Here is a 14,596-nt window from a genome sequence, read left to right as displayed (position 1 = left end):
GAGAAAGAAGTGGCATTGCTGAATCTGTGGGATTGAACTAACAAGGTTTTACAAGCTACTGACAGTGTGAAGTAAAAAGGACATTCATCCCCATGCCCAACACTTAAGTATGTGTGATGGTAAAAAGATCAGTGAAGTGGAGGCCATAGGGTGTTCATTACCTGGGAGGCATAGTGCATAGACTGGAGAAGGAGAGGGGAAGCAAAGAGCTGTTTGGAGATGAGAGTATGGGGGAGATAGATGGCTGGAGTGGGTCACATTTAGATGGAGAGAAAGAATAATGGTATATGGAGTGGTAGATTGGGTTGGCAAGAGAATTAGTCCTGGCATTTCCTTAGAAGGGGGGGGGGGGGGTTCATGCTGTCTCTCTCTCTCTGATGTTTATGTAGTTGGCAGAGAAAGATATCTCCTGGTGGGCATATATGCCACTCAGAATTCTGCAGTGGAATTAGGAGGTTACACTTTTGAAAGAGTTTGAGTCTGGTTACTTTGTTGTCTCTCTTCTTTCCAGAAAGAATCAGTTTGAGTCTGTCTTTAATTTGAGGGTTCAGAGAAGAGATTGAAGGCTTCCAGAACCCAGCCTTGCAAAGAGTGTTTAGAGACTCTTCATGTGCATGGGGCCCAGCTGAGAGTTGTGGAGGCTATAACACTCCTCAGTTTTGCTCAAACAGTGGAGATAGGTAGGGGTTCTTCCCATCATGTGGGGGATTTGTGGGATGGGAGATGGGAGATGTGGAGAGAGTTGGTCATGTTCTATGGGAATTAGTTCAGTGAATATGAGACCAGGTGAGTAGGAATATTGTATCCTCGAGCTTTGTTCCACTGTTGCAACTGCTTAATGTGGGTTGATCTAAATATTTATATTGCAAATATATATTTGAATTATGGTCCTGCCTTGCATTTATTTTCCTCTTTTTAGTTAATTGTATAAAAATTTGAATTCATTTTTGTCTATGAAGGCTAGTGGACTGGCATTTCTCTGAGTCTCATAATGAGATGAGATGTTGCTATTAGATCCATATAAGCAGAATTAATAGCATGTTTAAAGAGCCAAATGAAGAGCCAGAACTAGTGAATTATGCATTACCAGATTTTAGAGATTAGACTCATATCTTGATAATTGCCTTAAAATCTTAATGCCACAAATCAAGATACAACTAACATTAAGAGTTATATGAACATACTTGAGATTATGTTTCTGGATAAATTTTTCAATTTCTTTCAAAGTTAATCCTTGGATATTGTTTTGATTCTTGGCAATGTTGGAGACATATGATAGAATCCTTCCAAAACAACAATCTGCTGATAGCTTTTAACATTGGGTTACCAAAAAAAAATTATTGTATATGTTTATTCATAATTTTAGGCTTCTTCACCATTTCAGTGAATACTACATTGAATCTTCATTGTCACACATATTAGGAATCCTAATGTTTGTACTCTTCATGGCTGTCTCTAGCCCTCAGACATACCTGGTAATCACACTGAGAACTTTATACTCTCATGACATTTTTAAAAGCAGTGGTTTCTACTATGTAGGATGAATATGAGATTCAGTTGTTTTACTTCATTTTCTTCTGTTTGTGATGGAGATTAGACAAGATAGAAGCATCTTGATATACATGACATTCTTTTCTTTCTATTTAGGTACAGCACTCTATTCTGCTTTCATAAATTTGTTCATGTCATTCTCCACTCTTAGAATTCCCTTATTTTGTCCCTCCACCTATCAAAAAGTGAAAGTCGCTCAGTCATGTCTGACTCTTTGCGATCCCATGGACTGTCTGTGCAATCCTCCAGGCCAGAATCCTGGAGTAGGTAGCCTTTCCCTTCTCCAAGGGATCTTCGCAACCCTGGGATCGAACCCAGGTTTCCTGTTTTGCAGGCAGATTCCTTACCAGCTGAGCCACAAGGGAAGCCCTAGAGTACTAGAGTGGGTAGCCTGTCCCTTGTCCAGTGGATCTTCCCCTCCCAGGAATCAAACCAGGGTCTTCTGCATTGCAGGCAGGTTCTTTACCAACTGAGCTATCAGGGAAGCCCTGATTCATGCATCTAAATCTCAAATATTCTTCAAGACCCTTCTCTTTTTCTTAAGTCCTATATTTGTAATGCATTATCATCCCATTTAGAAAATAATTGTTTATCTTCATAAGTTTATCAAGACCCTACATACCTGCAGAAACTTGCATTGTTAGCTTCAATTGTTCATTGTTTCCTATATCTGTGCCATGTAATTTCGCTTTCCCAACTTGGGCAGGGTCACCTGCCCACTCCTTGACTCTGGCCTTGGGTGGATGACTTGCTTTAACTAATGAAGCAGTCTTGTACATTGGAGGATTCCCTCTTGAACCTCTTCCATCACCATGAGGTCATTCCCCTGCCAGCCTGCAGAAGAGAGGGCCACATGGAGCGAAGCACCAGTTGTCACGCTGAGGCCATCCTCAGCAGTCATCCATTCAAACACCAGACAGTAGAGCAAGTCAGTCACTTGAGGTCGGAAGTGCTGCCTAGCAGACTCCCAGCTGACCTCAGAAGCACAGGCTATAAGGATGAAGTTTTGTGTGTGTTCACAGCATTACTATAGCAGTAGATAATTGATACAAATATCCTACATAGTGTGACCTACACCTTCCTTGCTAAATTTATTTCTTACTCTTTACTTCTTTCATCACTCTCCAGCCATACTGGCCTTCTTTTATTTCCTCTTATATGCCAAGATAATTTTTGGCTTCAGATCTTTGCCCTGTTCCCTCTGTTGGGAGCATCTTCCTTCTCTTATTTGTGGGGATATCATCATGAGGTTTTTAATGTCTTACTTTCTGAGATTGCTCCCTTGACCCCACTGCCTAACAGAGCCTTCTTCCCAGCTATTCCCTATTCCTTTTCACTGTATTTTCTTCACTGTGCTTATTATTTTCTCAACTTATTTGTTTACATGCTTATTGTCCATCTTCCCCAATGTTCCTTAAGTAGGAAGCTTACTTTATTTTTTTATCCCTAGTATCAAGAATAGGGGGCTTCCCAGGTGACTCCAGTAGTAAAGAACATGCCTGGTAATGCAGGAAACATAAGAGAAGTGAGTTTGATCCCTGGGTCGGGAAGATCCCCTGGAGCAGGTCATAACCCACGCCAGGAGAATCCCATGGACAGAGATGCTGGTGGGCTACAGTCCATGGAGTCACAAAAAGTTGAACACGACTGAAATGGCTTAGCACAGCACGTCAAGAATAGAGTTTGGCACATAACAGACTTTCAATAAATGAGATAAATATATGAATAAATTTTTTTAAGAGGACAAATGGGACAAGGTATATAGGTTCTAGAATGTGATAGAGTATTATATTAATTTCCTAGGGCTGCTGAAACAAATTTCCATAAATGTGGTGGCTTGAAACAACAGATATTTACTTTTCACAGTACTGCAGGCCAGAAGTCTGAAGTCAATCTGTAGTCAGGGCCACACTCCCTCCACAGGCTCTGACATGGTCTTCTACCAAAGTCTGTCCTCTGTGTGCCTGTCCCTAATATCCCTCTGCCCCTCTTTTATTCATGTGATGGCATTTAGAGCCCACCAGTATAATCTAGGATTATCTCTTCATCTCCAGATCCTTAAGTTAGTCACATCTGCAAAGATGGTTTCTTATATGAATACATTTGCATGGGTAAGCGGGCCATTTTTTGGCCTACAGTAAGCATAGATATGGGGCTTTTCAGAAGGCTCAGTGGTAAAAGAATCCACCTGCCAATGTAGGAGATGCAGTTTCAATCCCTGGGTCAAGAAGCCCCCTAGAAAAAGAAATGGCAGCCCACTACAGTATTGCCTGGAAAATCCCATGAAGAGAGGATGCTGGCAGGCTACAGTTCATGGGATCACTAAAAGAGTCAGACAGAAGGACTACAGCAACAAAACATGGACATGACCAACTGAAGCATGTGGGAGGCAGAACAGCATAGTTTAAGGTCCTGTGCTGTGGAGCCAGAGTGTCTGGGTTTGAATCTCAGTCTTGCCACTTCTTGTATGCATGTGGCCATGCATATGTGGCCATAACCTCTCTGCTTAGTTCCTCTCCTGCAAAATCCAGATAACCTTGGTACCTTCTTCAAAAGATTACTGTGAGAATTGACACAGAACAGCCTAGTAGCTCCTGGGACATGGTGTGCGTTTGATACGTATCATTACAATTGTAAAGCAATACCTACTGAGCATTTCTGATAAGCCAAGCGTTGTGGTAAACACATTCTGTATCTTAGCTAATTTAATCCTCACAACAACCCTATGAGGTAGAGACTAAGCCACTTGCTCAAGATTACACATCTAGAAAGTGGGAGAGGCAAGAGTCAAGCTCATAGTCTGTGCTCTTAACCACTTCATACATAGCTTCTCTGCTGGTGCTGCTATTACTTTACAGTAATTGCTGTGAGATTTCTCTTGACTATTAGTATTTCCAGGAAAACCAGATTTATGGATGATGTGAATCGGAATCGAAACCATGAATCTGTACAGCCTTTTGTAAAAACCATTTTAAAAGTTGAAGTATAGTTAATCTATAATGTTTTAGTTTCAAGGGTACAGCGAAGTGATTCATACATACATACCTATAAGTGAAAGAGAAATCACTCAGTTGTGTCCAACTCTTTGTGACCCCATGGACTTTAGCCCATCAGGCTCCTTCATCCATGGGATTTCCCAGGCAAGCATACTGGAATGGGTTGCCATTTTCTTCTCCAGGGGATCTTCCTGAGCCAGGGATTGAACTCAGGTCTCTCGCATTGCAGGCGTACTCTTTACCCTCTGAGCCACCAGGGAATCCCATATATAAAATACTACCATATATAAAATATATATATATATTCTTCTTATATATATTATATATATTCTTTTTCAGATTCTTTTCAACTACAGGTTATTACAAGATACTGAATATAGTTCCCTGTGCTATACACTAGGTTCTTGCTGTTTATCTATTTTATATATAGTAGTGTGTAGTTGTGAATCCCCAATTCCTAATTTATCTCTCCCCCCACCTCTGCTATCCCTTTGGTAACCATAAGTTTTTTTCTTTGTGGATCTGTTTCTGGTTTGTAAATAAGTTCATTTGTATCTTTTTTTTTTTTAGATTCCACATATAAGTGGTATGATACTTGTCTGACTTACTTCACTTAATATGATCATCTCTAGGTCCATCCATGTTGCTTTCTTCAATTTAAGCCTCAATTTTGAAATAGGGAGCTGATGAGCTGAGCCAGTCAGCTCCAGGTCTCGTTTTTGCTGACTATAGAGCATCTCTGTCTTCGGCTGTAAAGAATGTAATCAATCTGATTTCGGTATTGACCTTTTGGTGATGTCCATGTGTAGAGTCATCTCTTGTGTTGTTAGGAAAGGGTGTTTGCTATGACCAGTGTGTTCTCTTGACAAAACTCTGTTAGCCTTTGCCCTTCTTCATTTTGTACTCCAAGGCCAAAGTTGCCTGTTATTCCAGGTATCTCTTGACTTCTAACTTTTGCATTCCAATGAAATAACGAAGGACATTTTTTTTGGTGTTGATGAAAAGGACATATTTTTGATGAAATATGATGAAAAGGCCATATTTTTTTAGTGTTAGTTCTAGAAGGTCATAGAACCGTTCAACTTCAGCTTTTCTGGCATCAGTTTGGGGTATAGACTTGGATTACTGTGATGATGAATGGTTTGCTTGGAAATGAACGAAGAACATTGTGTCGTTTTTGAGATTGCACCCAAGTACTGCATGCATCTCAGACTGTTTTGTTGACTCTGAGGGCTACTCCATCTCTCTTAAGGGATTCTTGCCCACAGTGGTAGATATAATGGTCATCTGAGTTAAATTCTCCCATTCCCATCCATTTTAGTTCACTGATTCCTAAGATGTCGATGTTCACTCTTGCCAGCTCCTGCTTAACCACATCCAATTTACCTTCATTCATGGACCTAACATTCCAGGTTCCTATGCAATATTGTTTTTTACTTTCACCACCAGACACATCCACAGCTGAGCATTATTTCTGCTTTGGCACAGCCTCTTCTTTCTTTCCGGAGTTATTAGTAGTTGCCCTCTGCTCTTCCCCAGTAGCATACTGGACACCTTATGATCTGGAGAGCTCATCTGGTGTCATGTCTTCATGGGATTCTTGCGGCAAGAATACTGGAGTGATTTGCCATTCTCTCCTCCAGTGGACCACGTTTTGTCAGAACTCTCCACTATGACCTGTCCTTCTTGGGTGACCCTGCATGGCATAGCTCATAGCTTCATTGAATTATACAAGCCTCTTGACCACCCCAAGGCTGTGATCCATGAAGGGTTTACTGCCTTAGACAGTGGAAACTGTGAAGATTAATCTAGATGATAAGATGTTATTTTATGTTTGTTCTCTCTAGAGGGGAAATATAAGTACTGTGTCTTGTAATTCCCTTGTACATTTATTCATTCAGCAAGTGGTTATTATGGATCTAATAATATAAGCCAGGCACTGTGCTAGGCACTGAGAATTCAGTAGTGGACAAGATAGCCTCAGACTCTTCTATGTGAAGTTTATATTCTTTTGGGAGAGGTCATAATTAAATAATCATATAAATAACTATAATCTGCATAGGGCTGGGTGCATAGTAGTTGTTTAAATGAGTGCTGATTAATTAAGGTGCACAGTCTTACTTGCTTCTTAGATCCTGACAAATTGTAGTCAAAAAAAGCAATGTAGTAATTCATATTTGAGGTCTACAGACAACATAAAAAATTTCAGTGCAGTCAATAAGTTTAGTAATACTCAGGCTGTTTTCTGTATTTTTCTTGTTTCTGACATAGAGCAAAGATTATGTCAGTTGCCCTGTGGTTTAAAGCCACAGTTATTCTGGGAGTACACAGTGGCCATCACTGAGTAGTAACTGATCCAAAAGAATTCCAGCCAAAGTCTTGCCAATGATGGAAAGAAATAATGTGCCCTGGAAGTTGCCAAAAAGTATGTTTTTCTTGTTAATGGCAATCATTGTGTCTTTGAAATTCTTCATATGTTGTGACATGTGCATTATATGAATGTTCCCTCGGAGGCAGAGATGGTGCTGTCAGATTCATTCAAGCAGCACTTAACTCTGTATGATTTGTAGCTAATCATATGCCTAATAAATATTGTGATGCTGCTGCTGATGTTGCCAATGACATTCAAGAAAGTTCTAGAAGATAAACCATCAAGATTGGCACATTCACATTGTTGATTATTTCAATCCCATTTCCCCCTTCAAATTATCAAGGCTTGATTATGCTCTTCAGTTCTAGTACCTCTTTTATAATATGAAAGGAAATATGAAATGCAATTTCCACCTCTGAGGGTTCTTTTCTTTTTTCTGCAACTTCATTTCAGCTTCTCTAAAGTGGTGGATCTGTGTGTACTTTTTATTGTTAGATACTGACCCTGCTGATATTGAGAATATTGCTTGATTATTCTCCTTTATTTACAGTGTTCAAAACAATGAGTTGGTTCCCTTTCATCCCTCAAAAGGTGATTATTTACTTTCTTTTCTCTAAGTTTCAATATGAATTCATAGATTTAAGCATATTTTCTGTGTTTCAATCCATTGAGATTATTATCCAATTTGTAACTCAATTTGTAATTGCAAATGGGAGCTTTTTTATGTGAATCTTGAGTCTTTGACAATTTTTTTGCTATCTAATATGACATTATATTCCAAGTTCATCTTGTACAGGTCTTTCCCCAGACCTGGAATTTGTCATTTCTTCAAGAAGTCTTGAAGTTAAAATTGGAATTTCAGTGCCACAATCTGGGTAGCAGAGATGCTCATTGCCAATGGGCTGATTATTTCTTCTAAGACTCTTCAGTGGATAGAACAAATAAAAACAGTATGTTAAATAAAATATCTGATGCATTCATACTGATGCTTCCAGTTAAAATTCAGCTATAAGGATTTTTAATTTATCTCTTCTATATTTATCTGTATCTCCTCTTTTATTCCTGCTAAAAATCCTAGTTCTTAAGGACTCAAAGGATATTAGAGTATCTTGTAATTACTTACTGATTTTAAATTATATATAGCAATCTCAAAATATTGATCTATTACTAATATTTCCACTACCAATATAATTAGAAGTGTTTAAAGGTGTATGATTTTTTCCATATGCTCACTCCATTTTTTAATCCTTTGTGCCCCTTATCATTGAAGATCAGTTTTACTGGGTATAAAATTCTTAGGTCACATTTTATTTCCTTGAGCATGTTAGGTATGATAATCTTGACTGATACTCTGTAAGCATTTGATTAAACTTCACAGATGTTCATTAAAAAAAATTTTTTTTTTCAGTCTCACCACAAGGCTTGTGAGACTTGGTTTGTTGACCAGGGATCAAACTCAGTCCCCAGCAATGAAAACACCAAGTCCTAATCACTGGACTGCCATGGACTTTCTCCTCTCAAAACATTTTTTTAATAAATTAGAAATGACATGACAAAGAACATAAGCCAGAAACCAACATCAATATGATAATTAACTTTGAAACATTTCCAGAATTGATGGGAACAAGACTTGATGCCCATTGTTATTGCTATTATTCATTGTTCTGGAAATGCCAGCAAATGCTTTAATAACAAGAAAGAATATATTCTGGTATTTATAAGAATTCAGGAGACAAAATTGCTGTGGTTCACTGATAATATGACTGTCTAGCTAGAAACACTACAAAAATCAACAAAAAAGAAACAAATAAGTTCAGTATAATAGCTGGCTAATGTAAATGTATAAAAATCATTAGTGCTCCTATTATATAGGAAAGGGTTAACTCAGCAGTCTGGGTTGTTCAAACCCTACATAAACCCTGCACTTTCCCAAGAAAAGCCCATTTTCAGGACTGGCCTTTAGTTGGTTCCTGGGAGCTGAGATCTTGGAATGTTCTGTCTAATAATATTTTTCCATGCTCAAGGCCTTGAGCCTTGCTATACCAGTTTGTTCAAATAACTGATGCTAACAATGTGATTTAGGAACACCTGCTTTCTTTCTGGGGTCTGGAACTTGGGTAACAAATCTGTGAGGCAATGCTGCATGTCTACATGAATAACCCCAGTAAAAAACTCAAGCATTTGAGTCTGCTTGGGATGACTTCCCTGATGGGCAACACTTTGTGTGTGGTTGTCACACATTGTTACTGGAGAAATTAAGTGGGTTCAGTGTGGCTCCACTGGGAGGGGATATCTGAAACATTGAGCCTGGTTTCCTCTGAAAATGCCCCATATGATCTTTCCTTTTCCTACTTTTACTCTCTATTCTTTCACTGAAATAAACCATAACCATGGGTATAATAACTTCTGGGTCCTATATAGGAGTCCTAGTGAACCACTGAGCTTGAGGATGATCTTGGGAACTCCTCACATCTCTGTATATTGGGAATACCTTTATAAAAAATAAGATCCCATTTATCAGAGTGATAAAACAATGCTTAGAGTATAAAGATGTGAAGTGAAGTCGCTCAGTCATGTCTGACTCTTTGCGACCCCATGAATTGTAGCCTACCAGGCTCCTCTGTCCATGGGATTTTCCAGGCAAGGGTACTGGAGTGGGTTGTCATTTCCTTCTCCAGGGAATCTTCCCAACCCAGGGATCGAACCCGGGTCTCCCTCATTGCAGACAGACGCTTTACCATCTGAACTGCCGGGGAAGCCCCTTTAGAATATATATTCCACTTATAAAACACTATAAAAAATTTTAAGTAGGATAAAACAAAAGGTAAAAATTTTTCTGGGAAATTTAAGAGAAGACTTGAATAAGGGGAGAGCATTTATGAAAATATCAATTCTCCTGAGATTATTAAAAATATTAACACAGTCCCAATTAAAACTATAAATTTTAAAAAACTTGATCACCTAAGAAAATAGCCTATATATTTTGAAGGAAAGAGTTCTGGGCAAGGCCTTACCTCTAGATAATAAAACTTGTTTTGTAAAAGCTATGATAATTGAAGTATAGTATCGAGGAAGCCAGGAATAGATACATACAGAAATTAAACGGAAAGCTCAGAAATATACCCAGATACTTATTAGGATTTAGTATAAGCTGAAGATTGCATTCAAGTCAATGAGGAAAAGTTTTTTATTTGATGACTGGTGTTAAGAAAATGAGCTGATCATTTGGGGAAAAGTCAAAGTAGGAACCTATTAGTCCGTTTAGGAAAATCCAGCCCAGATATAAATATTTAAATTAGGAAAAAACCAAAGTATAAAAGGACTTGGATCAAACATAAAATAGTTAGATGAGGAAAACACATATATGTAATCCCAAAGTTGTTATACTGTTAGAGAAAATGTTTATACCTTGTAAATATTCAAACCTGATTCCTATGGCAGATCTACAAAACTGAAAAGAAGCCATCCCTCCCATAAAGAAATGCAAGTTAAACTCCAATAAGTTCCTAGATTTTTCCTACTAGATTGGCGGTGATTTAGAATAATGATAAAAGCTAGGATTAGTAAAGATGTGGGTAAATATGAATTTTCATATGCTGCCAGTGGAAACATACTGATATAGCATTTCTGGGAGTAATTTGAAAATCTGTATCAAATACCAATGTGTATTTTTTACTATTCCACATCTAGAAATCCTTTCTAAGGGTATCATCAGATATGCCACGAGGTATATACAAAATCTGTTTGACAACCTAAAGGTCCATCAAGAGATGAATGGATAAAGAAGATGGGGTATATATATATATATATATATATATACACACAATGGAATATTACTCAGCCATAAGAAAGAATGAAACAATGCCATTCACAGCTACATGGATGGACCTAAGGATTATCACACTAAGTAAAGTAAGTCAGAAGAAAAAAGACACATTCCATATGATATCACTTATATGTGGAATCTAAAATATGACAAAATGAACTTATCTACAAAACAGAAATAGACTCACAGACATAGAGAACAGATTGTGGTTGCCAGGGGGAGTGGGGGTGGGTTAGACTGGAAGTTCAGGGTTAGCAGGTGCAAACTATTATACCTAGAATGGAAAAACAACAAGATCCTGTTGTGTAGCACAGGGAACTATATTCAATATCCTGCAATAAATCATAAAGGAGAAGAATATGAAATCAAATTGTAGTACAATATACATATAACATGGACTTTCCTGGTGGCTCAGATGGTAAAGAATCTGCAATGTGGGTGACCTGGGTTCGAACCCTGGGTTGGGAAGATCCTCTGGAGAAGGAAATGGCAACTCACTCCAATATTCTTACCTGGAGAACTCCATGGACAGAGGAACCTGGTGGGCTACAGTCCATGGGGTTGCAAAGAGTCAGACAAGACTGAGTGACTTCACTTTTATTTTTCACCTCTGAAAAAAATGTGTTTGAAAACTTATAAATTGTTTAAAATGACTATAAATAGGAAATTGGCTAAGCAAATTATGATACAATATTATCACCAAGAATGATGTTGTAGGGATGTATTTGTATACATAGAAAGATGTTTTTAGTATATTATTTAATGAAAAAATGATAAAACCATTATAAGACAGCTTTAAAAAACTATAAGCATATATTTACTCATGTGTGTGTCTCAAATATTATACACTAAAATATTCAGTGTTATTTCTGGGTAGTAGGATTATAGTATTTATATATATTTCCTTTGTGCTTATCTGTATTTTAAATTTTCTATATTAAATGTTTTACATAAAAACAATAAGCTGTAAACAAACCAACTCTCCTCTATTCACTTTAATCGTATCAGGATTCATATAAGGAATGTGCTTTAATGTAGAGATTGGTAACTCATATAGTTTTATTCCTGGCCATCCTGTTACTGATTATCAATGATTCCACAATTCTAGATTGAGACTGCCCTCCTCCTGTACTGACGCATAGTTTGGTCTACTCGCTAGACTGTCAACATTCCTGATTTGTCAGTGACCCTTTCATCATGATGCTAGAATTCCCCACAACTGATGATTGCCCTATGGTCAGTTTTGTTTGGACATTCTCTTCTTCATAGAGCAGTTATAGATAGTTATGACTGCTCATGATAATATTTACAAAGATTTGAATGAAAGAAGTTTTTATCTCTTCAATATTGGTGGTAAGGGGAGATTAAGAATCTGAATCTAATGTACCGGACTTGCCCTAGTTAAGCTCTTTGGAGAAACATCTAAGTTCTATTGGTTATGGGGTTTCTATCAGATGATATAAGGCGACCTGGGTCCCAGTATTTCCACAATAAAGATGTTCAGTAGGACTTGTGGAGCATCTCATTCTGAATTTGGCTTGCTTGCAAATAACTCCCTTTATAATTCCTAAGAGAGAGTCTCTGGCTGGGTCAGTATGATGTTTGTTTATTAAACAAAAGTTCATGGCAACTTCAAATGCATTTGACTTTGTATTTAGCCACACTGTGGATTTCTGTATGAGCAACTTATCATCATAGTGATGAAAAATGAGACAGTGCTAGTGATGTTGTGGTTACAATTGCCCTTTTCATCCTTGATTTTCTGGGGAGTCGGTCTTCCTTGAAACTCTCTCTTGACCGTCAATATGGAACTCTGGAGCTCTCATTGATGGAGCTGATCCCTGAGCTGGCGTGCACCCAAGCCAGGAATAGACTGGAGTACACTTATTGAGAATGACACGGTTCTTGATTGCATGTCTGATCCATGGATTACATTGTCTTCACCACAGCAAACGGTTCTGCCATGAAATCTTATTTCTCCTTCCTTTCCTCTCTGTACTCCTTTCCTCATACAGTACTACTCCGTCCTATAGTCTGAAGATTTCAGGGTCTGAAAGGGGTCTGTAGATTTCACTGAGTCTTCCAAGTCCAAAGGCTTAAATCTGGGCACCCCTCTTTTTTCTTCCATTTCTTTTTCCGAGGTGGCATTGAGGATGTGACCATGTTTGTTTAATTCTTAGTTATGATTGTTATGATGGGTAATAGCTATTTTATTTCAAGTCTGAACTAAAATTACTGGCTTGCTTTTTTCATTATGCTATGGTTTTTAGAAACAGTGCACTCCAGCTTTGCCACTGGATGTTTTAATCATGTGGTAGATATTAGGAGAAAAGAATATAAGAGAAGACTTCAGAGAAAATTAAAAAAAAAAAAAAAATTAGTTCCAGAGTTTACCGCCTTGCTATTCCTATCGAGGCCTACCTTCTCTCCCTGCAGTTAGTCACCACACTTGGAGGGCTGCTTCTCACACTGGCACCAAGGAGGTCAGTTTTTCCACTCTCTCCCTCAGAAAAGATCAGGAAGTGCCATAAGGTTCATGAAAATTTAAGCTTGAAGTTTAGAAAACTCAAAACAACCCAAACCCTCAAACATTCAGTTTGGTTTGAATCTTGGACAAAGGTTTGCTATGCAGCCAGTGGAGCCATTCCAGTTTCAGGGCTGTAGTAACTTCATTTCAGGGCTAGTGACGGGGAAATTATGAAACCATAACTTGGATCTTATTTTAACAAAACCAAGAAACAAAAACACTTACTGGGGAATCTGCATGGGAAAGGGGGCCTACCTAACCCCAACTGGTGCTATTTCACTGCACCAGCTCCTCTTACTATAGGAATTATGAAACCGTTCTTTCCAATTCTTTCAGAGAGAGCTGACTTTTGAAAGCAATTGAGTTGCCTGCATCCAATTTATAAGCCTCCTGTGCACAACAGGGAAAGATCTTTCATAGGTGATTAAATCCAACAGGGTTAAGGCCTGTCATAGTGATCTCCCCTCATGGTCAGTTTTCATTTCAAAAGTCATCCCAGGAGAACAACTGTAGTTCTTTACCTAGCTGACTTCTGAAACAAATTTTCCACTAAAAGAGAGCCCAATAATTTAGACCCTATCCTCCTTGGATACCACTTATTTATTCCAGGGATAAGAATTCAATTTAATGACTGTTTCTTGAGTGGCTTTATTATATCCAGCACAGGAAAATGTATTTCAGGCAAGGGTATATAACATAGAAAAAAAAATATGGTTCTCAAATATCTAATGGACCAGTCTATAATCAGCAATGAAGACCTCTTAGAACAAAAATAAATACAAAAAAGGATTCATTCTGCAATAATTTAGAAAGCTTAAGTTGATTTCTAAACATACCCAATAGAGTATCTCACCTTGTTTATAGCTGTTCACTTAACAAACATGGCAAAGCAAAAATGAGGTCAAGCCTCAGGCTGTGCAGATGCAGGAGACAGCCTGGAGGGGCAAAGAGTCAAAAGGGGCCTGTTGAATTTCTGAAGTTCACAATACCAAAGGACTTTAGGAAGATGTGGGGCCTCAGTGTGCTCAGAGATACTGAGGATTTAATCAAGTACGCATTTTCTTATTCAGGTAGAGACTTTGACTTGGCCCACTAAGTGACTAAGCTGACAAAAGTTCCAGTTGGCAAATAACATAAATATTCCCCAAAGTATCCATGTTCTTATCAGACTTGCTGGTTCTCTTAATTGGGAATGTATTTCATTAGTGATTTTAGTTGGATTATATTAGGCGTTCACCATCCTTTTAAGTGATTGTTTCTGCTATTACATGAAATCATGTTACTGTGAAATTTGAACTAATTCACATGAAATCAGATATGCATCA

Source organism: Odocoileus virginianus, chromosome 23, assembly GCF_023699985.2.
Source record: "Odocoileus virginianus isolate 20LAN1187 ecotype Illinois chromosome 23, Ovbor_1.2, whole genome shotgun sequence".
NCBI classification, from domain to species: Eukaryota; Metazoa; Chordata; class Mammalia; order Artiodactyla; family Cervidae; genus Odocoileus; species Odocoileus virginianus.
This window is presented reverse-complemented; position numbering follows the sequence as displayed.